Raw genomic sequence first — 23,258 nt, forward strand, 5'->3', positions numbered from 1 at the left:
AAGTCCAAAGAAATAGAAAAATAAGAAGCTGCAGAAACTCTGAGTAGACATAAATTCCTCTGGCAAGGCTGGGGAGGTGGAACGGCCGGTTAAGCTGAGCTGGAACAACTGGTGGGGTAAGGGGAGGAGTTCAGTCAATAGGATGGGGAGACAGCTGGGAAGTCATTTCAGGAAACATGGTGAGAAAAAGAATCACACGCTTTAGAGACACACGAACATTTTTTTTAACTGTGGTTTTGCATTCAGGGCCTAATGGTTTTTCCTTTCTTTCCCCATACAAGCTGTCCATTTTGGCGAGAGGAAAGAATATGTTCGAGGCAGGGGTGGGGAAGAGGTTTGGAAAGCAAGATTGAAGCCAAATCCTGGGGGGCCTCGGATGCCAATCTCCACGAACCCAGCTCTGCAGTGGCAGAGAGGTTCAGCGTGGGGAGGGGGGCGGGGTGAAGGCCACCTGCCCACTCGCCCCGGGCCAGGGGAGCTGCTGCAGGAGTCCAGGTGAGGGAGGCTCGGGTAGATAAGGCCGGAGAAGCATGGATGGAGAAAGGAGACAGATGTGACGAAGGGAAGGGGATCAGGAAACTGGCAAGTGATTTCACAGGGAGGGTGGTGAGGGAGAAGCTATCCTCAGAGAATCTTCTGATGTTACTGTCCATTTTGTATAATCAAAGAACAGTACATTTTAAAAGATTACATTAAACTCGGTTACAAGAATATATAAAGCAAGATTTAAAAAGATGAGCAAGCCTGAAATAAATACGGAGAGCAGGCACAAACTGATGCCTTTTTGTATTCTCCCTCGTGCTCGCTGCTTGCTTCCAGAACCTCTGGTTTCCTCCCAGATCCAAGTGCCCCACCCGGCGGCCTCACAGCCTCTGTTCACAAGATTCTGCTTTGAAACCCTGTCCCCTCACTCTTTCTTCACAGCCCCTGGGATCATGCCGCAGCCTCCCCATGTAATGGCAGTGATGCTGACAGGAGGCTACAGTTTCTAAGGGTCTCCAGCCAAAGTTATCATGATCGTCGATACATGTTCCAGACCCAAACCTTCCAACCCATTCTCTCCTCATGTTACAGATGAAGCTTGATGCAACGCAATAATAATAATAGCAGCTGCCACTACTATTGTTATGTGGCAGGCACCGCTCTGAGCACTTTATATATCCGAACTGATTTAATGCTCACAAAAATCCCCATGGGGTGGGTACTACCATATTGTCACAGATGGTGAAACTGAGGCACAGGCCTTGGCTAGTAAATGGAGAGCCAAGATACAAGGCCGGGATGTCTGTCTTTGGAGCCCATGTCCCTAACCCCTACCTCTGACTGCCTGTCATTTAGGACCCAGCTCTTCCCCAACTCGCACTGACGTGCTGCACCAGTGGAGTGAATTACTCACAAGACTGTCCCGAGAAAGAGGTTAATAGGTGATTTTTCTATGACTGCCATAGCCCTATGAATACAGTGGGGCCTTGACTTACGAGTGTCCCAACTAATGAGTTTTTTGAGATACCAGCTGTTTCTCGGCTGATTTTTTGCATTGAGTTGATAGAGTAATTTGCGTTAATGAGCTCCTTAATGAGCTCCTTAACGAGCTCAGTCTCAGAACGAATTAAACTCGTAAGTCAAGGCCCCACTATACATGCTTTTAAAAAATGCTGGAGGGATTGTTGAATGTGAGGCACTTTGGGGGAGCAGGTGAGTAGCAGCTCTCTATATCCTGCTCCTTATACTCCATAGTGGCCTGAAGGGACTAGACACGGAAGCACTCACTCTGTGCCTCCACACGCAAATCTGAAAAGCGGGCTTCCAAAGGGGAAATGAACACAGGCCCACAGACCCACAATGAGAACATGACCAAGACAAGTCTCAGGGAGAAGCATCGGTGATTTGCCTATTTGAGACAAGTAAGATCTTCTCAAGAAAGGAGACACACATCTTTCAGAGGCCACAGAGGGAACTCAATTTTTAATGCAAAAGAGAAATACAATAATGGAGAAAACCAGAGTAGAAATGGAGGGATCAGGGTTTTAGTGCTGATTCTGCCGTTTCCTAGCCATGTGGCTGCAAAACAAGTCTATCTTCCAAGGTGCGTTTGGCCCAAAGGTCAACGTGAATAGTCCTTACTTTGTGTCCATGACTTTGCTCCTTTACTGCCTTCACGCAGCTTGCCCATCATTTGAACTTCTAGTTATTCTTCAAGTGCCCTCCCAGAAGGTGGATTGGTTTCTCTTCCACTTGGTGCATGGAACACTCACTTATCTCTCTCTCTCTAGGGTTTCTGTATGTTGCTACCTTGAATTTTATATATTTATTCAAGAAAGTGTTAATTTATTTTACATAATCTCCTGAGCATCTACTACATGTTATGAGGCTGAACTGTGTCCCCCAACAAGATAAGTTGAAATCTTAACCACCAGCACCTCCGAACATGACCTTATGTGGAAATGGAGTCAATGCAGATGTAATTAGTTCAGCTGAGATGAGGTCATGATGGACAAGGGTGAGCCCCTAATCCAATATGACTGGTGTCCCTATAAGAAGAGGAGACACAGACACATAAGAGTGTCATGTGACAGCAGCAGCAGACACTGGAGTGACGCTGCCACAGCCGAGGAACGCCTGGGGCTCCCAGAAGCTAAAAGAGACCAGGAAGGATCGTCTCTAGAAGCTTCAGAAGGAGCATGGCCTGCCAACACCTTCATTTCAGACTTCCCAGGCTCCAGAAATGTTGACAGAATAAATCTCTGCTGTTTCAAGCCACCCAGTTTGTGGTCCTTCGTCAGGGCATCGCTAACAAACTAATAGAGAAATGTTCTCCACTTTCAAGGACCACTACATAAACAGCTAATTACAAAACAGCATGGAAATGCGGTAGTAAAAAAAAAATCCTCTGTGGAAACACAGAGGATATGGCATGTAACAGTCTTGGAGAAATATCAGGAAAGGCTTCTCAGAGCAGGCACAATTGGAGTTGGGTTTTGAAGGATGAATAGGAGTTCTCTGGGAAAAAGAGCACTCTAGGTGGAAGGAACAGCAGCACTATCTGTGTATCCTCTCCATCTCTCCTGCTGGAATGTGCTCCCTGTTGACCTTAACACAATGCTTGGCCGTGACAGATGCTCAGCACATAACTCTAGAACTTGCATAACAACTGGACTCTCTAGCCTAGAAGAAGAGAGAAACAGAGGACAGAGTGTGGGTGGCTGCCACCTAGAGACAGGAAAAACTGAAATCACCAGACTCCCCAAATTGAGAGCAGATGGAGGGCAGCAGCAGAGGCCAGAGAAATGAGGCAACGCAAGCTGGGCTGACTTAAAAAAAAAAAGTGGGTTGTTCTCTAGGGCTCCAGCTCATCTGGGAAGGAAAGCAATTTATGGCCAAAGGAAGTAGGCTGACAGTAAACAAAAATACAGTGACCCCTGAGTCCCCACTGGACAGAAGATAGATGGTGCCGTCGTAAAAATGAGATTAATTTTAATAAGGGCTTTCACCAAGCAGCAGACCCTGGTGGCCAGAGGCCTGTCAGAGGGCTGATGACAGGCAGTGTTGCTGATGGATGAGGCTGACCCTGTGAGCTGAAGACATGGGGAACATCGGAAGCCTGGGACTGGCCCTGGCTGTGGATTGGGCAGCTGCTGTTTGTGTAGATTCTTTGCCGTAATGGTTGGTGTTCTGAATCTGGATGCCTACAGACTAAATCTCTAAACTGGCTCACCCCCAGCTGGGGCAAGAATCCCGTGTTCCCTCAGCTTGCACACCTCCAGGAATGAGCAGCTCACTACCTATAAAGACTACAGAACAGCACTCCTTATGGGGTCCCTCAGAAAATGCCTTTTGCCTGTTTTCTTTGCCACAGGACAATCTTGCAAAGACCGTGATCATTCTTGATTCAAATCAGCAGAGTCCTATTTCCTAAACACCGTCTGAGAACTCACTGTGCAACAAGATTAGGAGAAGAGAGATGGTTAAGAACTGGTTCCTTCCTCCACCGAACTTTCCACAGGGAAAGCCCTGACCCTGACATAAGTGTGAGTCCTGAGCCTGACACTGACCTGTCTGAGCCCTGTTCCTCCTATAGACTCAGCCCTGATCTTGGATGGCTAATCGAGCCCTGAACCTAGTTATAGATTAAGGCCTAGGCCCAACTCAGACTAGGCCAGTGGTTCTCAACCTTCTGGCCCTTTAAATACAGCTCCTCATGTTGTGACCCAACCATAAAATTATTTTCGTTGCTACTTCATAACTGTAATGTTGCTACTGTTATGAATCGTCATGTAAATATCTGATATGCAGGATGGTCTTAGGCGAACCCTGTGAAAGGGTCGTTCGACCACCAAAGGGGTCGCGACCCACAGGTTGAGAACCGCTGGACTAGGCCTAGATGCAGCCCGAATCCTAACCCTTGTATACATTGATCCTGGGCTCGACTCTAACCCATGGCCTCACACACAAGTGACTATTATTGTGGGGTGGGGGAGATGGCCAACGAGAATGAGTAAATGGCTCAGTGTGGCTGGAGCAATGTGCAGATCCTTGACGCTTGAAGCAGACACATTTAAGTCACAGCACTGCGTGAGGCACAGCCTCCGCCGCTGGAAACACACACATTGATATCCCCTCCACAGCCCATCTTGTCCCACCACAGCGCTGGGTCTCCGAGTCGCTCACTGTTCATGTGCACGCCCACCCACTGGCCTCTGCTCTCCTCTAGAGCAGAGGCCGTGTTATTTGCTTGTGTGCTGGGCTGCTGTCATCGAGCCTTTACTTCTGCCCCACTCCTGAACACCTACAATGTGCTGGGTCCTGGTCTAGTCACAGAGACACAGAGACACAGAGGCCAGGAGCCTTTAGCCTGGCACAGACAACCGGCAAGGGCCTTATTAGGCCTTTAATCATTTACTTAATCAACAAACCAAGGAGAGGGATGACCTTGCAGAGAAATGGTGCCCCACAGGGTTCATGAGCTGAACACCTGCCAAACAAAGAAAACCAGCCTCATGATTATCCAGCACTCACACCCCCCACTCCCACCCCCGGCATCAGACAGCCCAATTTCTTGTCAACCATTTCCCCGATTATGTATCAATAGATGTCACACGATCAAGTCCTGGCTCCCAAGAGAGCGTTTGAAAAGTCAAAGATGTTTGTCTAATGCAAACCGATGTCATGTCGGGAATTAGTTTGACTAATAGGCCTTTAATTAGATCCTTGTGAGGTCTGAGACCCAAGCAGAGGCTTCCCAAAGTTTTCCTTTAGAAGATAAACTATCCCTTCCCCCAGATTGCCACCATAAATCTCCTCTCCAGTGCGCACGCAGAATGGCAGAGCAAAGCCTAGGTTTGTTTATCCTGCCAACCTAAAGAGTCTTGTGCCCAATCGCCCAAGGGTTAAGTGCCCAGGAGCTTCTTGCAGACCAGATCCCCTTACTTGAGGAGCTGGGGGAGGTGCCCAGCCCGTGCCATGTGCTCTGGGTGGGAACCACAGCTTCTCCCCAGGGCCAAGGAGGCATTTCTCTAAACAGCAACAGGAAATGTTCGTTCTGTCAACCCGAATAACCCTTGCAAGGCCGACTCCAGAGCAGAGCAGAGGATCGGTTGTGATCATCATCCTTTCTCTCAGGAGAAGAAACCTGGAAACTGAGAGAAGCCTGCAGGAGGAGGTCATCATGCCACCCAGGCAGGAGGACGGGATTTCACACAAAATAATATGTGTAGCCCACCTGGCACGGGGCAGGTGCTTAGCACATGATAATGTTGTGATTCCTGCTGATTCATTCCTCCACCGTGAACTTCCTCAAGACATTCTTGAGTACACACAGCAAGATCGGTTCCTGCTGAGTGCGCTCCAAGGCCTGGTACCAGCAGGCCCTGACCGTTTGGTTACCGGTTTGTGGTGAGTTTTCAGAAATTGAAAGAAAGCTATTAGAAATGTTTGTCAATAGTTGGCATTGCCGTGACAAGATTTATTGTCTTTCACAAAAGTATTACTGGTCGGCAAGAGGTTGAAAATAAAAAGTAGTGTTTTACCACAAAAAGTTTGAGAAGTGGGGTCGCGGAAGCTTCTGGGGTGGCTCTTATTACTATCACTTTGTACAGGAGAAACTGAGGCTGGGGGTGATTCGCTTGCCCAAGTCCGAACCCCTAAGGGGTCTAGCTGGTCCTTGAAGCCAGGTCCTCCTTGCCCTAAAGCGTTGCTGCTTGTAGTCACTCTTCCAGGGCTGAGAAAGCCACATGTCTGACCTTGATGTCTTGCTAATTTAAAAAAAGCTCACAGTGATCGGAGACAAACCATGGGTATCTTGTCTCGGCTCAGCAATCAGCTCACACAGTGAGACATTTCCTCTTTGGAGCCTCGGTTTCCCCACATGAACAATGAGGGAGGTAGCCCTTAGTTGTCTTGAAGGCCCCTTCTCACTCTGACATCCTGAATCTGACCATAGTCTCCTCCAACGGAAAGGAAGCTTTGAGGTCATGTGGCCAACCTCCCATCCAAAACAACCTGGACTCCCCAAGTCCTTGAATCCTCCCTGTGCTTGGCCATGACTAAATAGATCTGGTTTTCAGGCTAGCCTCTTCCTTCCAAGGGCTTCTTTCATGAGTATCAGGCGGGGTCCCTCTGACGTCTTCAGGATTCTTGCCCCTGGGGATTAATCACAGATGCTTGGCCTCAAGCCAATCCCAGTGCACCTTTCACCTTTAGAGGGAATCCCATCATCCACCCAGGCAGTGCTCACCTCTAACACATGAGAATGAAAGGACAACGTATAAGCCACTTGCATTTTTCCCCCCTGGGGAAAGCAGTGAAATTCCTTTTGTCTTCAGACACTCAGATATTCCATCCCTTTTATTCCATCCCCCTTTATTCCATCCTCTTTTATTCTATCCTCTCAGGGGCTAAAGGCCTGGAAGGCTCCTATCTCCTTTTTCAAGAGTCCCAGGGGGGCAGGAGGACTACCTAATAGCTCCCCCACGGCCATGCTGGCAAGCTGTGCTGTGCCCTGGCTGAGAGGCAGGCTGTGCAGGATGGTGCATATGTGATGTCAGGCCGTAAAGACTGCCTCCTGCCACACCCTATCATGTACACAGCCTGCCCCAGTGAAAGCTGACCCAAGAGACTCCATTCAACCGCCCACAAGTAGAGGAAATGAGCTAGAAAGAAAGCTGACCCATCTATGTGGCCTGCCACCCCCCTCGACCTCCCACTCCCAAATAATGACTCATCGAAAAAACTGTCTCTGCAACAATTGATTAGAAAGTGGAAAGCCCAGTCTCTGTCAATGATGAGGAAATGATCAATTATAGACTCAGGGAATCCTGGAAATGTGGATATAAGTAGAATTGCAGAGTAAGAGAAACAGAATCACACAGCAACATTTCTTGAACGCCTATGAGATGTCAGGCCCTGGGCTGGGCACTGGAGGCTTGCAAGCACAGGGCAGTCTAGAGTCAGGGAATGCTACAAACTTAGTGTCATAGACTCTTAGGATATTCGAATCCTTAAAAGTATCAAATAATAGAATCACAGGACATTAGACAAATAAGATCTAGAATCCCAGGACCTTGGGACGCCAGAAACTTAGGGTCCCATAGAACCAACAGGGGTTGTCAGAAGTCCGTGTTTCATGCTCCGGTTCAGCCAGGCCAGCCCAGCCCTAAGGCAGGCAACCAAGTTCAGAGAAGAGACAAAGTTTCTACTATAACGTCAGGGGCAGAGTGACAACCAGGACATGCGCCAGGGAGAGAAAACTGACCTAAAGAATGAGAGTTGGGACAAATGGCAGCTGTGGTAAGGCATGAAGTTGCCTCTGAAATGAAGACCAAGGCAGAAGGAGTCCTGATGGGATAGAAAAGGCCACAGCTGGACGCAGACTGGACTGGCCCCAGGGTTTGCTAATGGAGGATGTCCCAGGCCCTGGGTGAAGCTGAGACAGGTCAGCCCATTCCTGGGGAACTCTGATGGAAAGAGTTTGCTTGAATGAAGTTGGAATCAACCTTCCTATCCTGTCCTGGTTCTGCCCACTGCAAAGGCCTGACTGATGGAAGAGGATTTATGATTCTTTGTCCTACATAGGCAAGGGCAATCCTGGCAGGGACAAGTTCATAAGCAAAGGCAGGAGGCATAAGGTATGTACACAGGAGGTGAACATCTCAAGTGTCAAGAGTGTGGAGGGGCATTGAGAGAAAGATGATGATGGAATGGGACATTGGGATCAAAAGACAGAGGTCCCGGAGGCTCGGGGCTAGACTCTGCCTGTGTCTCCCACTTCTCTACAGGGCATGGCCCACAACACAGGGATTGCTGATTGCCTGGTCCCCAGAAGGTGATGGCAGGGACCTCTTATTCTCTCTATGGCAGGTCCATGGAATGCCCTTTCTCTGCCCCTGGGTGGATCAATGAGGCCCTGGAGGAGCCATGTGGTGGGCTCAAGGTGTAATGTGCAAGCTTAAGTGTCTCTAAAACAACTAGTAAAAACCCTGACCAAATCCAAACCAGATGCCCCTGGGCGTGCAGGGTTGGGAGCTGTCAGCACCTCTGCATTTTCACCTGCTCATGTGGGTTGCACCTGTAGGCGGCAGGAACACAGGAGAGCTCAGGCTGCCCACCAAGTTCAGCCCAAGGACGGCCAGTGTGGAGGCCCTGAAGAGCCAGAGGGGTAGGGCAGCAGCCCTCTCTTGGACCAGTCTGATTATGCTCCCTTTCCTTCCACTTCCCAGCACAGGCTCTCAGAACTTATTAATGACCGGACGAGAGGCCCTAACTATGAGACGTTGGGCAAGTTGCCTCTCTTCTCCCAGCCTATTTTCCTATAAGCAACATGGACACATTTATAATGACCTCCAAGTTTACTGCATAGTTCACTCATTCAGTTGGACAAATACTTTATTGGGCATTTACTGTGGGCGAAGCATTGGAGCAGGTACCGGGAAAACAGTGGTGAACAAAACAGCCATCATTCTTGACTTCGTAGAGTTTATAGTCTGTAGAGGTAAATAGGCAACACAAACCTCCGCACAAATAAATACACAATTTACGAATCAGGATAATGCTTTGAAAAGGATATGCTAGGTGCAAAGAAAGCATCCGCAGGGCAGGGCTGAAGGCAGCCTCTCTGAAGAAATAATATTTAAGCTGAGACCGGAAGGCTGAGTAGGAATAAGCCGGAGGAAAGGTGTGGGGTAGAGTGAGTGCTCTGTGCACAAGAACAGCATGTGCCAAGGCCCTGAGGCAGGGGGGGTGCTCAACTCGCTTCCTCCTGTGACCAGAAAACAGAGAGAGCAGGCCACACATGAGACCTTGGTCTGCTGACAATGAAAAGCCCCCAAAGTGTTTCCAAAAGGGCCTCCGCTTGGTTCTATACTCACTGCGTTAAAAGATGGTCTGTAAACACTTACAGGATCTGAGGTTCCAGAGTGAGGGGATTGGCATGGCCAAGAGCTGCCAGAAGCCAGGGTCGACGCAGCCTCTCCCAGCCCTGGGCTGCCTCTAACAATTAAAATGTGCTCGCCACCATCCTTGACCTCATTTGGGAGGAAGGCATATAAGACAGGGGTCCTCAGCTCCCAGACCCAGTTAAGAAAATCCAGCCCCAGAGAGGTGAGTGAATTTCCCATGAGTCATACAGCAAGTCAGTGACTTGACTCCAAGTCCTGTGACCCAAAATTAGATCAGATCACTCCCCAGCATGAGCACTTTATGGAGATCCCTGCCCCATGGGGATGGACAGCCTCAAAGATGGAGATAAAATGTGGAGTGGGGAAGGGAGATTTTAGAGGCTGAAGTCAACACCAGACGAGGACAGGTGAGACCCGAGGTGCCAAACAGAAGGTCCCAGCAGAAGGTCTGGGAGTGATGTGGATGAAATGGGAGAGGGAGTCTGAGTCACCACGCCAACAACCACCACCATGCAAACAGCGTGAGCACGACGTTGATCACCCCTTCCTGGCCCCAAGCCTTCCCTGGGGCCACATCCCATGGCACCCCTGCTCTCTCTGCCCCAGGACACACCTAATGGGATTAAAAGTATCAGCTGTGCCCTGAGTCTGAGGAATTCCTGGCACAACTGCCAACTCTTGAGACCATCACTGCCAGGATGAAGCCCCTAGCCCCTCCCCATCACCTCCAAGGCGGGCACAGCAAGGGCACAGAACCCTCCTTGGGTGGTCTGAGCAGCTCGGAGTCCGCAGGGGTGGTGACCCCTGTTTCTCTAATAACATCTCTGCTGCATCCCAGACTCAGCTTTCAGCAGCCACGTCACAGTGGGGGCTGCTCCCCAACTCCGTGGACCTGCAGCAAACCTGGCCCCTAACAGCACCATCTGCCTGAAGTGCCCCTCCCAGCCTCTTCCTTGGTGCACATCCACCTTGAAGATTCAGCTCAGCCATCTCCTATTCGTCCTCCAAAGCTCAGAGCAGGCATCCAGCCCTCCTCCAGAAGCTGCCTCCGATCGCAGGGTGAGTGAGCAGCCTCTGCTCTGGGCTCCTGGGGCTTCTGCCCTTCTCTTGATTCTCTGTGAGCCTCTTGAGGGCAGGGTCTATACCTTCCTTGTTTCTGTTTCCCAAAGCCCAGCACACAGTAGGTCAGTAAATGTCTATATCTCTTTCCTCTTCCTTTCCAGGAAGTGAATACAGCAAAGGGCCCTGGAGCATGAAAAACATTTTTTTAAATATATTTTTATTGATTTCAGAGAGGAAGGGAGAGGGAGAGAGAGATAAAAACATAAATGATAAGCTGCCTCCCGCACGCCCTACACTGGGGATCAAGCCCGCAACCCAGACATGTACGCTGGCCAGGAATCGAACCACGACCTCCTGGTTCATAGGTCAACACTCAACCACTGAGCCACGCCAACCAGGCTGAAAAAGTGAATTTAGAATTTGAGTAGCAGTTGTTTAAATCGCCCAGTATCTAACAGAACAAAGTCCTCTTGACTGGCTGGCATTGGAGGTGCTCTCTGGGTCACCACCACCCCCTGACATTCATTGCAGCCCAGATCGCAGACCAGGCCCACAGGCCTCCAGCCTCCCTCTCTGCTCTCCCTCCTTTCCGTCTTGGCCAGTATTGTTAGGGATGCAGGTTGAACCTCATCTCATTCGCCTGGTGCCTCAGTGTAACCTCACTGGTAACACAGCCAGCTATAGTCTACGTCCTCAGAAAATTTCCCTTTTCCTGCCTTCTCTCCTTGTATACACTGTTTTCTCCTCCAAAGCCTGGAGCTAATCTTCTCACCCAGGAAGCCTTCCTGACCTTGCCCCCCCCCCTCCCTGCCCCCCCCCCCCATCTTCGCTGAACTTGAGGACAGACTAGGTGGCCTCAGGCTCACTCGAGCGCCCTAGAAAGCTCCAGGGCAGGACGGAGCCGCCTGTAAGCCTGGATAAAGGTGAACTCCAGCAGTTGGGAGAGGTTATTTTTGGACCTGACACAAATGCTAAATGAAGAGCCCTCAGCCTTCCAAGCAATCTTTGCTTTGTGCTCCAAGGCCCAAAACTAACATTTTCATAATAATTTTCCAGTATCAAAGTGATAGTTTTGATTCAAGACAGCTGAAGCCTGCAAAACTGTGCGGCGGCCTCTCCCACCCTCCGGCCAAACATGTGCCTCTGTCTCTATTTTAACACCTTTGATAATCATCGAAAAATGCGCAGCCCCAGCAGTTTTCTCAGCTCTCTGACCAGCGCAGCCACCTCTGGAAGGCGGCCGGTGGAAGTCTGTTTTCCTTCTGCAGGACTCTGAGCCCTGGGCTTAGCGCTAGCCCGCCCGTCCCCACCTCCCTCTCCGCATTCCACTAGTGATGTCTGCTGGAGGAATTGGCCTTTCCAGTGCCATTAACGAAGGGGGAGCCCAAGAAACACAGTAACACAATCTCATGGAAAACTGATATAATCTTTTCAAAACTATAAAGATCGCTCACCCAGAGGAACATCTGCATGGAAAAAGAAAAAGGTTTTAAACAAACTGGAAAGGGGTCGAGTAACTTGTAAAGGCCGGACTGTCAGGAGACTGCTGGCGAGTCCGCGGCCCGCTGTCACCCTGCAGGGGGAAGGCCGTCCTCGGAGGAGCCAGCGCCCTCACCGAGAGCTCCCACCATCTGGAATTCATTGCAGGAGGGAACACTGGCGTTTGTAAAAAGAAACTGGGCCTTACAATCATTGTTCCTGAAATCACTATGGCCCTCGCCCCAAATGGAGAGTCGAAGGACAATCGGAACAGGTCCGGGGTCCGGGTTCTGGGGTCTGGGGACCGGGGTCCGGGGTCCAGAGCCCAGGCCCGCCCACTGCTCTCGTCCTTAGATGCCCCAGCCACCTCTTCCCAGGAAACAGGCTCAGGTCAAATTCTAGGTTTTTCTCCTGGCCAGCCATTCGCCGCTCTGAAGTAGAAGCTGCTGCAAAATGGTGATTTGCAAAGATCCTTTTGGGGTTTGGTACCTTTCAGGGTCAGGGGCTCAGAACAGGCTGGAGCTAATGCAGCAAAGTCCCTCTGCAGCCCGACTCTCGGATCACCCATGTCCCCCCAGAGGACTCACAGCACCTTCGGTGGTGACAGTGAGCAAAGGTGGCATCTGCCTCTCCCAGGAAACCTGACAGAAGATGAGCTCAAGACAGAGCCAGCAAAGCCCAAACCAGGAGATTCAGGCTGAGTTCTGCCCCGGAAGAGGGTAGCGTGGTCCCCAGCCATGGGGTCTTAGAATAACAGGATCTCAAGACCTGACCTTCCGAGAGGTCTGGAATCTCAGATGGTGAACAGCAGAGAACTCGGGAAACGTTACACTTTTCCTGCTTCCCTGCTTCCAACAGAGGGTTCTGAACGCTGAACTTGCTGTGGCCTTAAATGTTCTCATTTGCTGTGGAGGCATTAGAGCTGCTACAGGTCCCTGAGCCTCGGGGCGGGGGGTGGGGTGGGGGTGGGGGGGCGGTGAGAGCCATGTGAGCGCAGAGAGGCCTCCACCCTGGACAGGGAGTGCCTCCGGACAAGGTCCCGGCCTCAAAGTGCCAGCTCAACCACAAGGGCTGCATGCTTCCCTTGGGTATTCGGCACCTCTCCACCTCCTTTGTCCCCTGGAGCTTTCCTGGGGCTCTGCCCTGCTCACCCTGGGCTCTCCGAGGAGAGCAAGCTCCCTGCTGGTGGCTTCACTCCCCATCTCCATGCTTCTCCACGCGCCCCCCCTCCCCGGCCCCCTCACCAGCTCTCCCTCCAGCCCGCCTCTCCCTCTCTCCAGAGTTGAGACCCACATATTCAACTGACTACTAGATACCCCCTCCTTGAGCTCTCACAACCTAGAGACCCAAAATGTCCCAACCAGAACTCTCCCTCCCCTAAGTAAGTGGCTCCTCCTCAAAGAAGGCACTGCCGTCCACCAGGTGCCCCGCCCCGAAACCGGGACGTCTCCCTGACATCTCTCTTGCCCTTTCCTCCCAATTCCCAAGACTTGAAGACCTGTCCATTCTTCCTCCCACAGATTTCTCAGATCCGTTCACATCTTTTCACCGCCCACTGTCAAGCCTAGTTAAGGGCTTACATGGGTCACTGCAGCCTGCTTCAGGTCCCCCACCCAGCAGCCGGGGCCGTCTTTCTAAAACACATATCTTAATTGGTTTCTCTCTGCTTAAAACTTTTAAATTAATTTTCTATAGGAAATACCCCCCACTCTGTCACTATAGCAATGCATGTGGGTTAGGTTATGCTATAGTTACCTAATATCCTAGAAATCTCAGGAGCTTAAAATATCAATATTTCTCACTCACACTACATGGCCATTGAGGGTTGCCAGGGGCTCTGGTCATCAAAGTCACTCAGGGTCCCAGGCCTGGAGCAGCAGCCCCCTTGAAAGTCAACAGTCACTGTTGGAAGAAAGATGCCCATGGAAGGCTTCAGACTAGTAATTGAATGCTGGAGCCTCAGAATGGCAATGTCACTTCCTTTCACAAGTCATTGGCCATAACAAGTCTTATGAAACCATCCAGCCACTGGGAGGCCAGGAAGGGCACCCCTCTCATATGCGTAGAAGGGGAACGCCAGAGGCAGTCCCACAGTCATGTGCTTCCTTCAATGCCTGAATGCCCGCACTCTCTCTAAAGGCTGTGCCCACTGCAGGGCACCCTCATCCCCACACTGCCCTTCAGAACTGCTCCCCGTCTCAGGGTCTCAGCTTAGGCACTGCTTGTCTGAGAGGCTAGCTCTGCACTCCCCCGCCGGTGCAAGTCCCTCCTCTGGGCTCTCGGGGCTTTGTTCACACTCAGGTATAATCATCTCCTATCTGCTCTTTCTTGGACTGTGAGTTTTATGAAAACAGGGGCTTGAATGCCTTGTGTATTACTGTATCCTCAGTACCTGCTCAAGAGCCCATATGAAAAGATAATCAGAATTGTTATATGAATGAATGAATGAATGAATGAATGAATGAATGGGAGAAACAGATCAAGACCCTGGCGGCAGGGCTATCAGGAGTGAGAGGGAGCCTGAAAGAATAAAACCAATAGGCCTGCTGGGTGAGTTCAGAAGGCAGCCATCCATGGGCTGGTGGCCCAGAGGGGAAGAGGGTCTCTGACAGAGTGCCCATGTGAACAAGGATATGCCCCACGGAGAATGACGACCGCAGCTAACCCCCCAGCAGTCAGCAGTCTGTCAGTCTGTGGGAATCCCTGCTGCCAGCAGTCAAGGGTGAGGAGAGAGTGGGGCCCAGGCCAGTGGCCAGTGACTGAAGTAGAGTGCCCCTGCTAAGCCAGAGCCAAGGCTGCACCCCCAATTTTCCTGAGCCCTCTCTCCCCTCCTGCAGCCTCCTTCACCTCCAGGACTGCTAACGGGCAGAGCTCTTCAGTACACTTTATGTCTTGGAGCTGGATACTCTCCAAGGGCAGACATGTGTGCCTCTCTGACTCCCAGACAATTAGCACAGTGCTTGGCACATAGTAATAGCTCGATTAATGCTTGTTGCATCTGACTCTGATCCTCTTCCTCTTCTCCACGCCGCCCCCCCCCCCCCCCCGGAGAGGTCAGCTTCCCTGGTATCTGCAGTCCCTCCGGATGCCAAGACATTGGTCTCTGTTGCCTCCCCATCGCATCTCTGCCCCACACTGAGGTCCCCAGGAGCAGACCAGGATGTGTACACTGAGTGCCCAGATTTCACCCCTCAAGCTCCTTGAATCTCAGCCAAGTCACTCTGGCATGTGAAGCCACTGGGCCAGCCTCCAGGGCATCCCTTCTGAGGCCTCCATGGCCAGACAGGACACAGGGTCTGTTCAGTGTAAATGACGTCAGGGACTCCAAGCTGAGAGCCCCAGGGGCAGCATCCAGGCACTTGATGGGACCCACGATGGACTGTGGTCAGAGCCCAAGGGCCTGGGATTTCCAGTGATTATCTTTATTCTCTCCCCTCCCTCTCACCACCCCCCAATTCGATCAATCACCAAGGCTTGCCAGGCCTCCCTCCTAAATGTCTCTGGAATTCATCCACTCCGCAGAATTGCCCCAGCAGCCCTCACCGCATCCCTGCCCTAGCCTACTCCCCACACTGCAGCTAGACTCATTTTTCTAAAGCCCAGAAAAGCCAAGGTCACACACCCCTTAAAACCTACCCTCTGGAGTCAAGATTAAGACCTATAGTATTCTCCATGTTCTGGCCCTGGCTCCATCTCCACCCCCAGCTTCTTCTCTTGCCACCTCTGCCTTCACATTCTACACTGCAGTCATATGTACTTATAAATGTACAATATTTTCTCCACTTTCCAGCTTTGCACATGCTGTTCCTTCTACCTGGATCTCTTCTCTCCTAGAAAAAAGATCTACCCCTTTTGAAACTTGGCTCAGCCTTCACCTCCCCTAGGAAGCTTCGCCTGAACTCCTAGCCCATAAGAATGAAATGCTCTCTTCTGTCCCCACAGCCTCCTGGGCTTCCTTCTACTATAACAGCTGTCATCATACCATATTTTCATTCAGTCGTGCACCCACATCCAGTATCTCGCTGGCCAAAAATGTCTGTTGAAGAAGGATGAGAGGGAGGAAGGAGTAAGTAGCTGAATCCATCTAGGACAGCTGAGTAGGGAAGATGAAAGCTGGAGGGAGAGGGAGAGATCTCTGAGGACTCGGTGACCTGTGAAGGCTTTCTGGAAGAGGGGAGGCTGCAGTACAGCCTCGAACAGGGGTGGGCAAACTTTTTGACTCGAGGGCCACAATGGGTTCTTAAACTGGACCGGAGGGCCAGAACAAAAGCATGGATGGAGTGTTTGTGTGAACTAATATAAATTCAAAGTAAACATCATTACATAAAAGGGTACGGTCTTTTTTTTCAATAGTTTTATTCATTTCAAACGGGCCGGATCCGGCCCGCGGGCCGTAGTTTGCCCACGGCTGGCCTAGAAGGACAAGAATGGTTTCATTAAGTGGAGAATAAGGCAGGAGAAAGGGGCAGCCAGCTTGTTGATACAAGGCCTCAAATACCAAGCTAATGAGTCTGGACTTCATCCTGAGGTCATCAGGGAACTATTAAAGGATTTCAAGCAGATTATAAGGTGATGCTTATAATGAAACCGTGATGAAATCTCCATGTTAGAAGGGTGTAGTGTGTGGAGACCAGTTAAGAGGACACCCCACAGTATGTAGAATTGGTAGCTCTGTCCAAAGCCACGGAGTGGACAAGCTGCCCTCCTGAGGACCCAGGCTTTGTTCCCTGATGGAACACTGGGTTTGTTCCCAGTTTAACTGCCAAGAAAAGGGACTTGGTGGCCCTTGCAGACAAAGGACAGAAAGGGCTGAGATGGCATTGCTGCTGCCCTGAAGTCAGACTGTGAAGTGCAGGCTGACGCCCAGAGCCACTTGGCAGCAGTTGTATGAGAAAGTCAGGTAAGAACAAAACACACTGGCAGCAGGAGACCTCCCATCTGTTAGCTCAAAAGCCCAGGATTCCACCCAGGAGATAGGGGCTGAGGGAGTTCTAAGTCCAAGGCCAGCACACAGTAGGTTCTCAATATCTAAGATCAGACAGACCCAAACTCACAGGCTGGGGGTCCCTGTGATAAGCTCCCTTAACTCCTTAACCGTCCCCTTGATCACTGCAACTATATTTCCCTATTATTCCTGATTCTATGCGTGGCAGTTAGGCCCAGCAGTTTAGAGCATGGACCTGGAGCCAGACTGCCCAGTTCACCTCCCAGCTCTGCCACTTACCAGCTCTGTGTCCTTGAAATGGTCCCGTGACTTCTCTGTACCTCCGTTTCCTTATCAGTAGAGTGAGGATAATTAAATCACCTACTCCACTGGGCTGAGGTGAAGTTTAAATTCATAATGGACAGACGGCAGGTGATGGTCACTGGGGCTGTTCACAGGTACCTGGTTTTCTCTTCCTTTGGGCAGATGGCAGGGCTGAACTTCCCACCGCTTTAAGGGCTAGCATGGCCATGTCACTTGCTTTGTGCAATGAACTGTGGGCCAAGGTATATATGCCACTTCCAGGAGGAAGCCTAAGGAGACACTGCAATTTGCCATGCGCCCTTGTCCTGCCTCTCCCGCAGCCTGGGTTCCTGAGTGAGGAGATGGTGCATGCACTTCTGCTGACTCGTAATGAACATATGATATGAATGAGAAAGAACCCTTTGCTATTTTAAGCCATAGGGATGTTTTAGGGGGTCATTTGTTACTGCAACATACCTCTCCTATCCTGACTGATGGAAGCATTTAGAATAGGGCCTGATAGAGAATAAACTGTTAGGGTTGCCTATTATTATTATGTTTATGTGTCTGCCTGCCAAACTTGGAGAGTAAGGCTGAGCTTTCTCTCATTCGCTGTGTAGCCCAGCTTCTGGCACAGTGCCCAGCTCATAACAGTTGCTCAATAAAATACTCATTGATCCACCTACCAGATGATGGTCAGGCAGGAGCACTACTGGGCACGCGCGCGCGCGCGTGTGTACACACACACACACACACACACACACACACACACACACACCTGGCCAGGTCCTGCCAGTGGGTGATAGGAATCTAGCTGCTCCCAGAACCACTCCTGTGCATTGCCATAAACCCCAATGGGGCTGTTTCTTTTGAACAGCCCCCGAGTTCTTCCATCCTAGCAACGCCTGTCAGTTGTGATGGAATAATCTGGTCTTGCCAAGGCTGTGGTCTGGCCCATCTGCTGAGGCTCCTTTGTGGACATTCCTCCTGGCCTGGCACCAGTTCCAGGTGGTTTCATTTCACTCAGAAAACCCAAACCACGCTGGATCTCAGAAAATTCTAGATTTTGATAAAAGGAATATGGAAGCATCTTGTCAAATCTCCATTGAGTAAATATCCCAGGAGGTACTAGCCCCCACTTGCATACCCCTAATAATGGGGACCTCACTACCTGGAGAGTTAGCTCCACCATGGGGTAGTTCTGATTGCCAACCTCTTCAAAATGTATGGCTGGCACCTATGTGTCTGTAATCTCATCCTAACCCCAGGGGACATGCACCACTCAGAGTGTGACCCCTTTCTCTGAACTATGACAACTCCACAAGGCAGGAGATCACACTCTCCAGCCCCCTTCACCTCCTCATTTCCTTTTCCAAAACATTCTCGACTTTCTCCTTTATCTGGATTTTCTTTTTTTATCTTTGAGATTTAATGAGGAAACTCCCTAAATTTCCCATTTGTGGGATTTTTATCCATGTGTATTTTGGCCTCAAAATATGGGCTGGCCCTCTGTGTAGCCACTGCCCAGCAGGCTGGAGGATTAAGCCTCAACATGCCCCCCATGGTCTGCTCCTGTGCCAAAATTAATCACCATCAACTCAAATCCAATCGCAGGGAACTCTTGAAGCAAGATATTGATAGTTGTTCTTTTAAGAAAGGTGTAGAAGGTCTCAAAAAATGTCTCCAGGAGAACAGCCCCTCCTGGGAACCGTGGATGGCATTCAAACTGCAGCCCTGATATTAATTTTGTGAGATTCTAGGTTAATCCCTTCACTTCTTAGGACCTTAGTTTCCCCATCTCCTCGCCATAAAAAAAAAAAAAAAAAAGTCACGCTTAGTAATCTCGTAATGTCCTCCTGGCTCTATCAACCATCCACTTCTTAGTATGAATTAGTACCTCAGCTTAGCTGTAGCAACTGCTTTGGCCATTTCCTCATTCTTAAAATTCTCTCTTCTCTTGGTTTCTGGGGCACTGCTCATCCAGTTCTCCTGCTGCCCTCTTCATAGGCTACTTTTTCTGATGTCTGAGCAGAGTTGATTTCCTAAGGTTCTGTCCTCTCGTGGGTGGCCAAGACGGGGTTTATGGCCTCCAAAGCCATTGGGCCCTGCTGTCTTTTGGTGCTTCACGTTGAGCAAGCTGTTTCAGCTTTCTGAGGTCAGTCTCTTCACTGACAGACTGGAGGACTGATCCATCCCCTGTAGGCGGGTGAGATTTGGGGAGTGCTGGGACAGAGGCTCTCAGAACACCAACCTTGCAACAAGCTTTGTGCTCCCAGATAGGGGGTGGAATGAGAGTGGACCACCCATCCCCGCCCTTCTCTCTCCTCTCTACTAGTGCTGTTTCTCTTAAAGCTAGGATGCAGAGCTGGCTTCGGTGGACCACCCCGGCCTTTAGCCCTTGTTTGAAGGTGGCCACCACTGAGTGGGTGTGTGGGGGGGGGGGGGCGGAGGCGGCGGGGGGGGCTCTCACTGATCTCTTCCCTCTGCATTTTAGCTCAGAGCCCTTCGTGATGGGAGCTATGGGTGAGGTGAGACACCCCAAGTCTTAACTACTCTCTCCCCCTCCATCTGTGGTTCCCGAGGCTCTCCTGCCCTTCGTGAAGGCCACTTGTGCCATCATTAAGCTAACTGGACATTTTCCTGGCAGGGGAGGAGGGCAAAGGAGCAGAGTCTTTTGGGTGGGTTTCAAAGAGCCTCTGGCTTTATTACAGCCCATCCTCTCCTCTGCCCCTTCTCATCCTGAAGAGCCCACCCTCCCCCCCAGTCGGGGGAAATTATACCAGGTTCTAACAGGGGGTTGACGGGAAAGCGTCTACTCTATTCATCCCAATAGCTGAACGGTCCTCTTGAACATGCATTGTGCCTATCCTGCGGCCTCCACCTCAATTGCAATCAGGTGGTCTGGTGTGACCCCCTCCCCCTGGCCCTGGACAGGAATGGGCTCAGGCAATGGGCTGGCCCACAGAGTTCTCCATCCATCCTCTCAAGGGGCTTTTGTTGAATAAAAATAGCACCCGCCACTCGGCCACTTTAAACCAAGGCCAGGCACTTGAATGTGAAAATGGGGCCCAGGCTGGGAGGCAGGGACAATGGCCACCCTCAATTAGCTCACTGAGGTGCCCCAAATGGACTCGAGGAGGAGCCCCAACCATAGCCCGTTCATGCATATTTATCACAAGCTGCTGCACATTGGCTCACATGGTTCCCATGGCAGCGCCGGGGGAAGGCAGGGGCATGAGGTGCCAGGGGCTCCCTGGGTCCTGCAGGGTTTGTGGTTCAAGAACTCTCAGGGCCACATCCCAGCAGATTGGAAACCACCCTCAACCCTTGTCCCCCTGCCTTTAACTGACCTTTAGACTCATGAGCCAGCACAACCTGGAAGGCCCAGAATATTGAAGAAAAGAGGCCTTGAAGAGTAATGAGCACACCCACTTGACAGGTGGAAAAGTTGAGGCCCAGACCAGAGGAAAACAAGCTTTTCGTGTTATCAATTTACCTCTAGGATGGGAGCATTTATTGAAAGTTTACTAAGTGCCAGGATCTATGCTAAGTGCTCTCAACTGTCCTATTAATGCTACCAGCATAAGATAAATGCTGCATGGTCTTCACTTGAGGAAACTGAAGCTAAGGAGCAGGTGTGTAGGTCTTCTGAGGTCACCTGGTTGGTATAAGTAGCAGAGCTGGGATACTCACCAAAATTGTCATTCTCCACAGGCCGGTGCCTGCCCATTAGCTAAGAAGTGAGGTAGGGTCTCTGTTATCTGGTCATCAGCTGCTGGGTACCAGGCACTGTGCTTGGTGTCAAGTTCAAGTTACCTTGTTCGATGTGAATAATAGCATGTGAGAGCTCCATTTGACAGATGTGGAAACTGAGGCCCAGAGACACATGGTGCCCTGCTGCAGGCCACACACAGAGCTGATAGGCAGCAGGGTCAAGATGGAAGCCGTGCATGGTGCGGGGCGGTGTCGGGGAGGGGGCTCCAGCTTGCTCTAGGGCACTATTTCTTTGTTTTCTGGGGCTCCTGGAAAAGGAAAGCAACCTTGGCTTCCAGATTCTGCCAAGCTGCGAGGAATCTTAATGGTTCCCCTGTGAGAGCATAGGTGGCAGGGTTTCCCATACAACGTCCTCCTTAAGGGCCCACCTTGCCGGGAGCCGGTCCATCCTTGCTGTTTCAAAGGACCTGGCATATATGGCATACTGTTCTTAATATGTTTGCTCACCTTCTTGGCACTATGTGTTTTAACCAAGGTCTCCTCTCTGAGAAAGGTTGTTTCCCCAGGTAGGGATTTTCCCCTGAAGTTAGGGAGGGAATAAAACCCCTCAACTAAGTGCCAGGCGGGTAATTAATCACTTTAACTATGAATAATCATGCTTAAGCTACATAATCTTTACTCCCTGGAATGGAGATAAGAAACGCCCTAACCTTTGTAAAAGAGATTGATAGGATTGAATCAACTGGTATAAATACAGATGTAATAAGACAGCAAGACACAGAACTTAGAACTCAGAACTAAGAAGACAGAACCAGGAGGCACAGAACCTACACAGAACGTTCTCTAGAGACAGAAGAACTTCGCTGGAGAGAACATGGCAAAAGATCCTGGACTGAACCTGACTACAGAAATTGGCAAGAGAACCTGACTAGAACCTGGTGACTGAACCTGGCTGGAGAACCTAGCGAGGGAACTTGGCTACAGAACCTGGCTGGAGAACCTGGAGAACCTGGCTGGAGAACCTAGCAAGACAACATGGACACAGAACCTGGCTGGAGATCCTAAGCAGAACCTCTCTGGAGATCCAGACCAGAACTTGGCTGGAGATCCTGGCTGGAGATCCTGGCTAGGCTGCTGATCAACTGAACACTGACTCCGTGTCATTCCTTCTTCGCCGACTCCGTCCACACCTTTGGGGACCCCTGGACCTGCTGGGGTCAGACCCCAGCATATGGCGCCCGAACAGGGAGCCTGGCATGAGTCTCCTCATAACTCCGGGGTAGAGCTCTGAGGTTCTCCTCTCTGGAGTCAAACTCTTCCAAGGAACTCTCAGTATCAGCTAGTGAAGGTGGGCAAAGCTGCCTCCCCAGCCCGGCATGGCAGCTGTGGCAGTGGGAGCCAGAGTCCCTCTCAGTCTGTCCCATCTTAATGCTTTCTGTCCCAGTATGCTGACCTAGCTTACTGTGCTCCTATCCCCGCTGTCCCCCATGCAAGCTCTCTGGCTTCCACATTTTTTCTCAGGCTCTTTCCCCTGCTTGGAATGCAAGGTGAGATGCAATGAGTCAAGGTGAGCTAACGAGTTTGATTCATTGGCTTGGATTGGGTTGGGTTGCATCGATTGAGTTTGATTTGTGACACACTGAGATAAGATGGGTTGAATTTCATGATCTTGAGTAAAGCTGAGTTGAGGTAAAGTAAGTTGAACTGACTGGGGTAGAAATGAATTGAAGAAGCGATGTAGGCAAGCCTCAAGTTAGTAGCCTCCAAGGAACCCTCCCACTCTGAAAAACTAGGATCCCAAGGATCAAGAGTTCCCAAAAGCAGAGAGGATGCCCTCTTCATTCTGTCCCTCATTGACTGTTGGACCTGACTCTTTGGCTGGAAATTAGACATAGGCCTCTGGGACACTCCCCTTATTTTTTTCAGCATCTTCCTTCAGTGTCAGAGAAGCAAATGATGGCGATGTCTGGTAAGAGTCAACGTAAACCCTTAAACTCCTCGACTATAGGAGTATAGATTCCCAGGAGTCTGAGATGCTTCTGGCAATAGAACAATAGACCAAGTCCTCAGGCCTGATAGTCTTCCCCACCCCCTATTGCCAGGGCCTCTCTCCAGCTCCCCTGACAGGGCCACCAGCCTCTGCTCAGGTACCAGAGGCAGGATGCCCACCACCTCGAGAATTCACAGTGTCATCTGGTGGGAAAGAAGTTGGAGTCCTCGTGCACACTGGCTCCTTGGCTGACTAGCACCGTAACCAGGGGCAAACCACGTTCCCTGTCTAGGATTTCTGTGAGGATAGGACTTTGTGAGGATGAATAAGAAAATGTGTAGAGCATTGAACACAAGAGTTGGCACTCAGCGCCTCCTTCATCTAAGGGAGCTTC

Source organism: Myotis nattereri, assembly GCF_964212035.1.
Source record: "Myotis nattereri genome assembly, chromosome: 3".
Taxonomy (NCBI): Eukaryota; Metazoa; Chordata; class Mammalia; order Chiroptera; family Vespertilionidae; genus Myotis; species Myotis nattereri.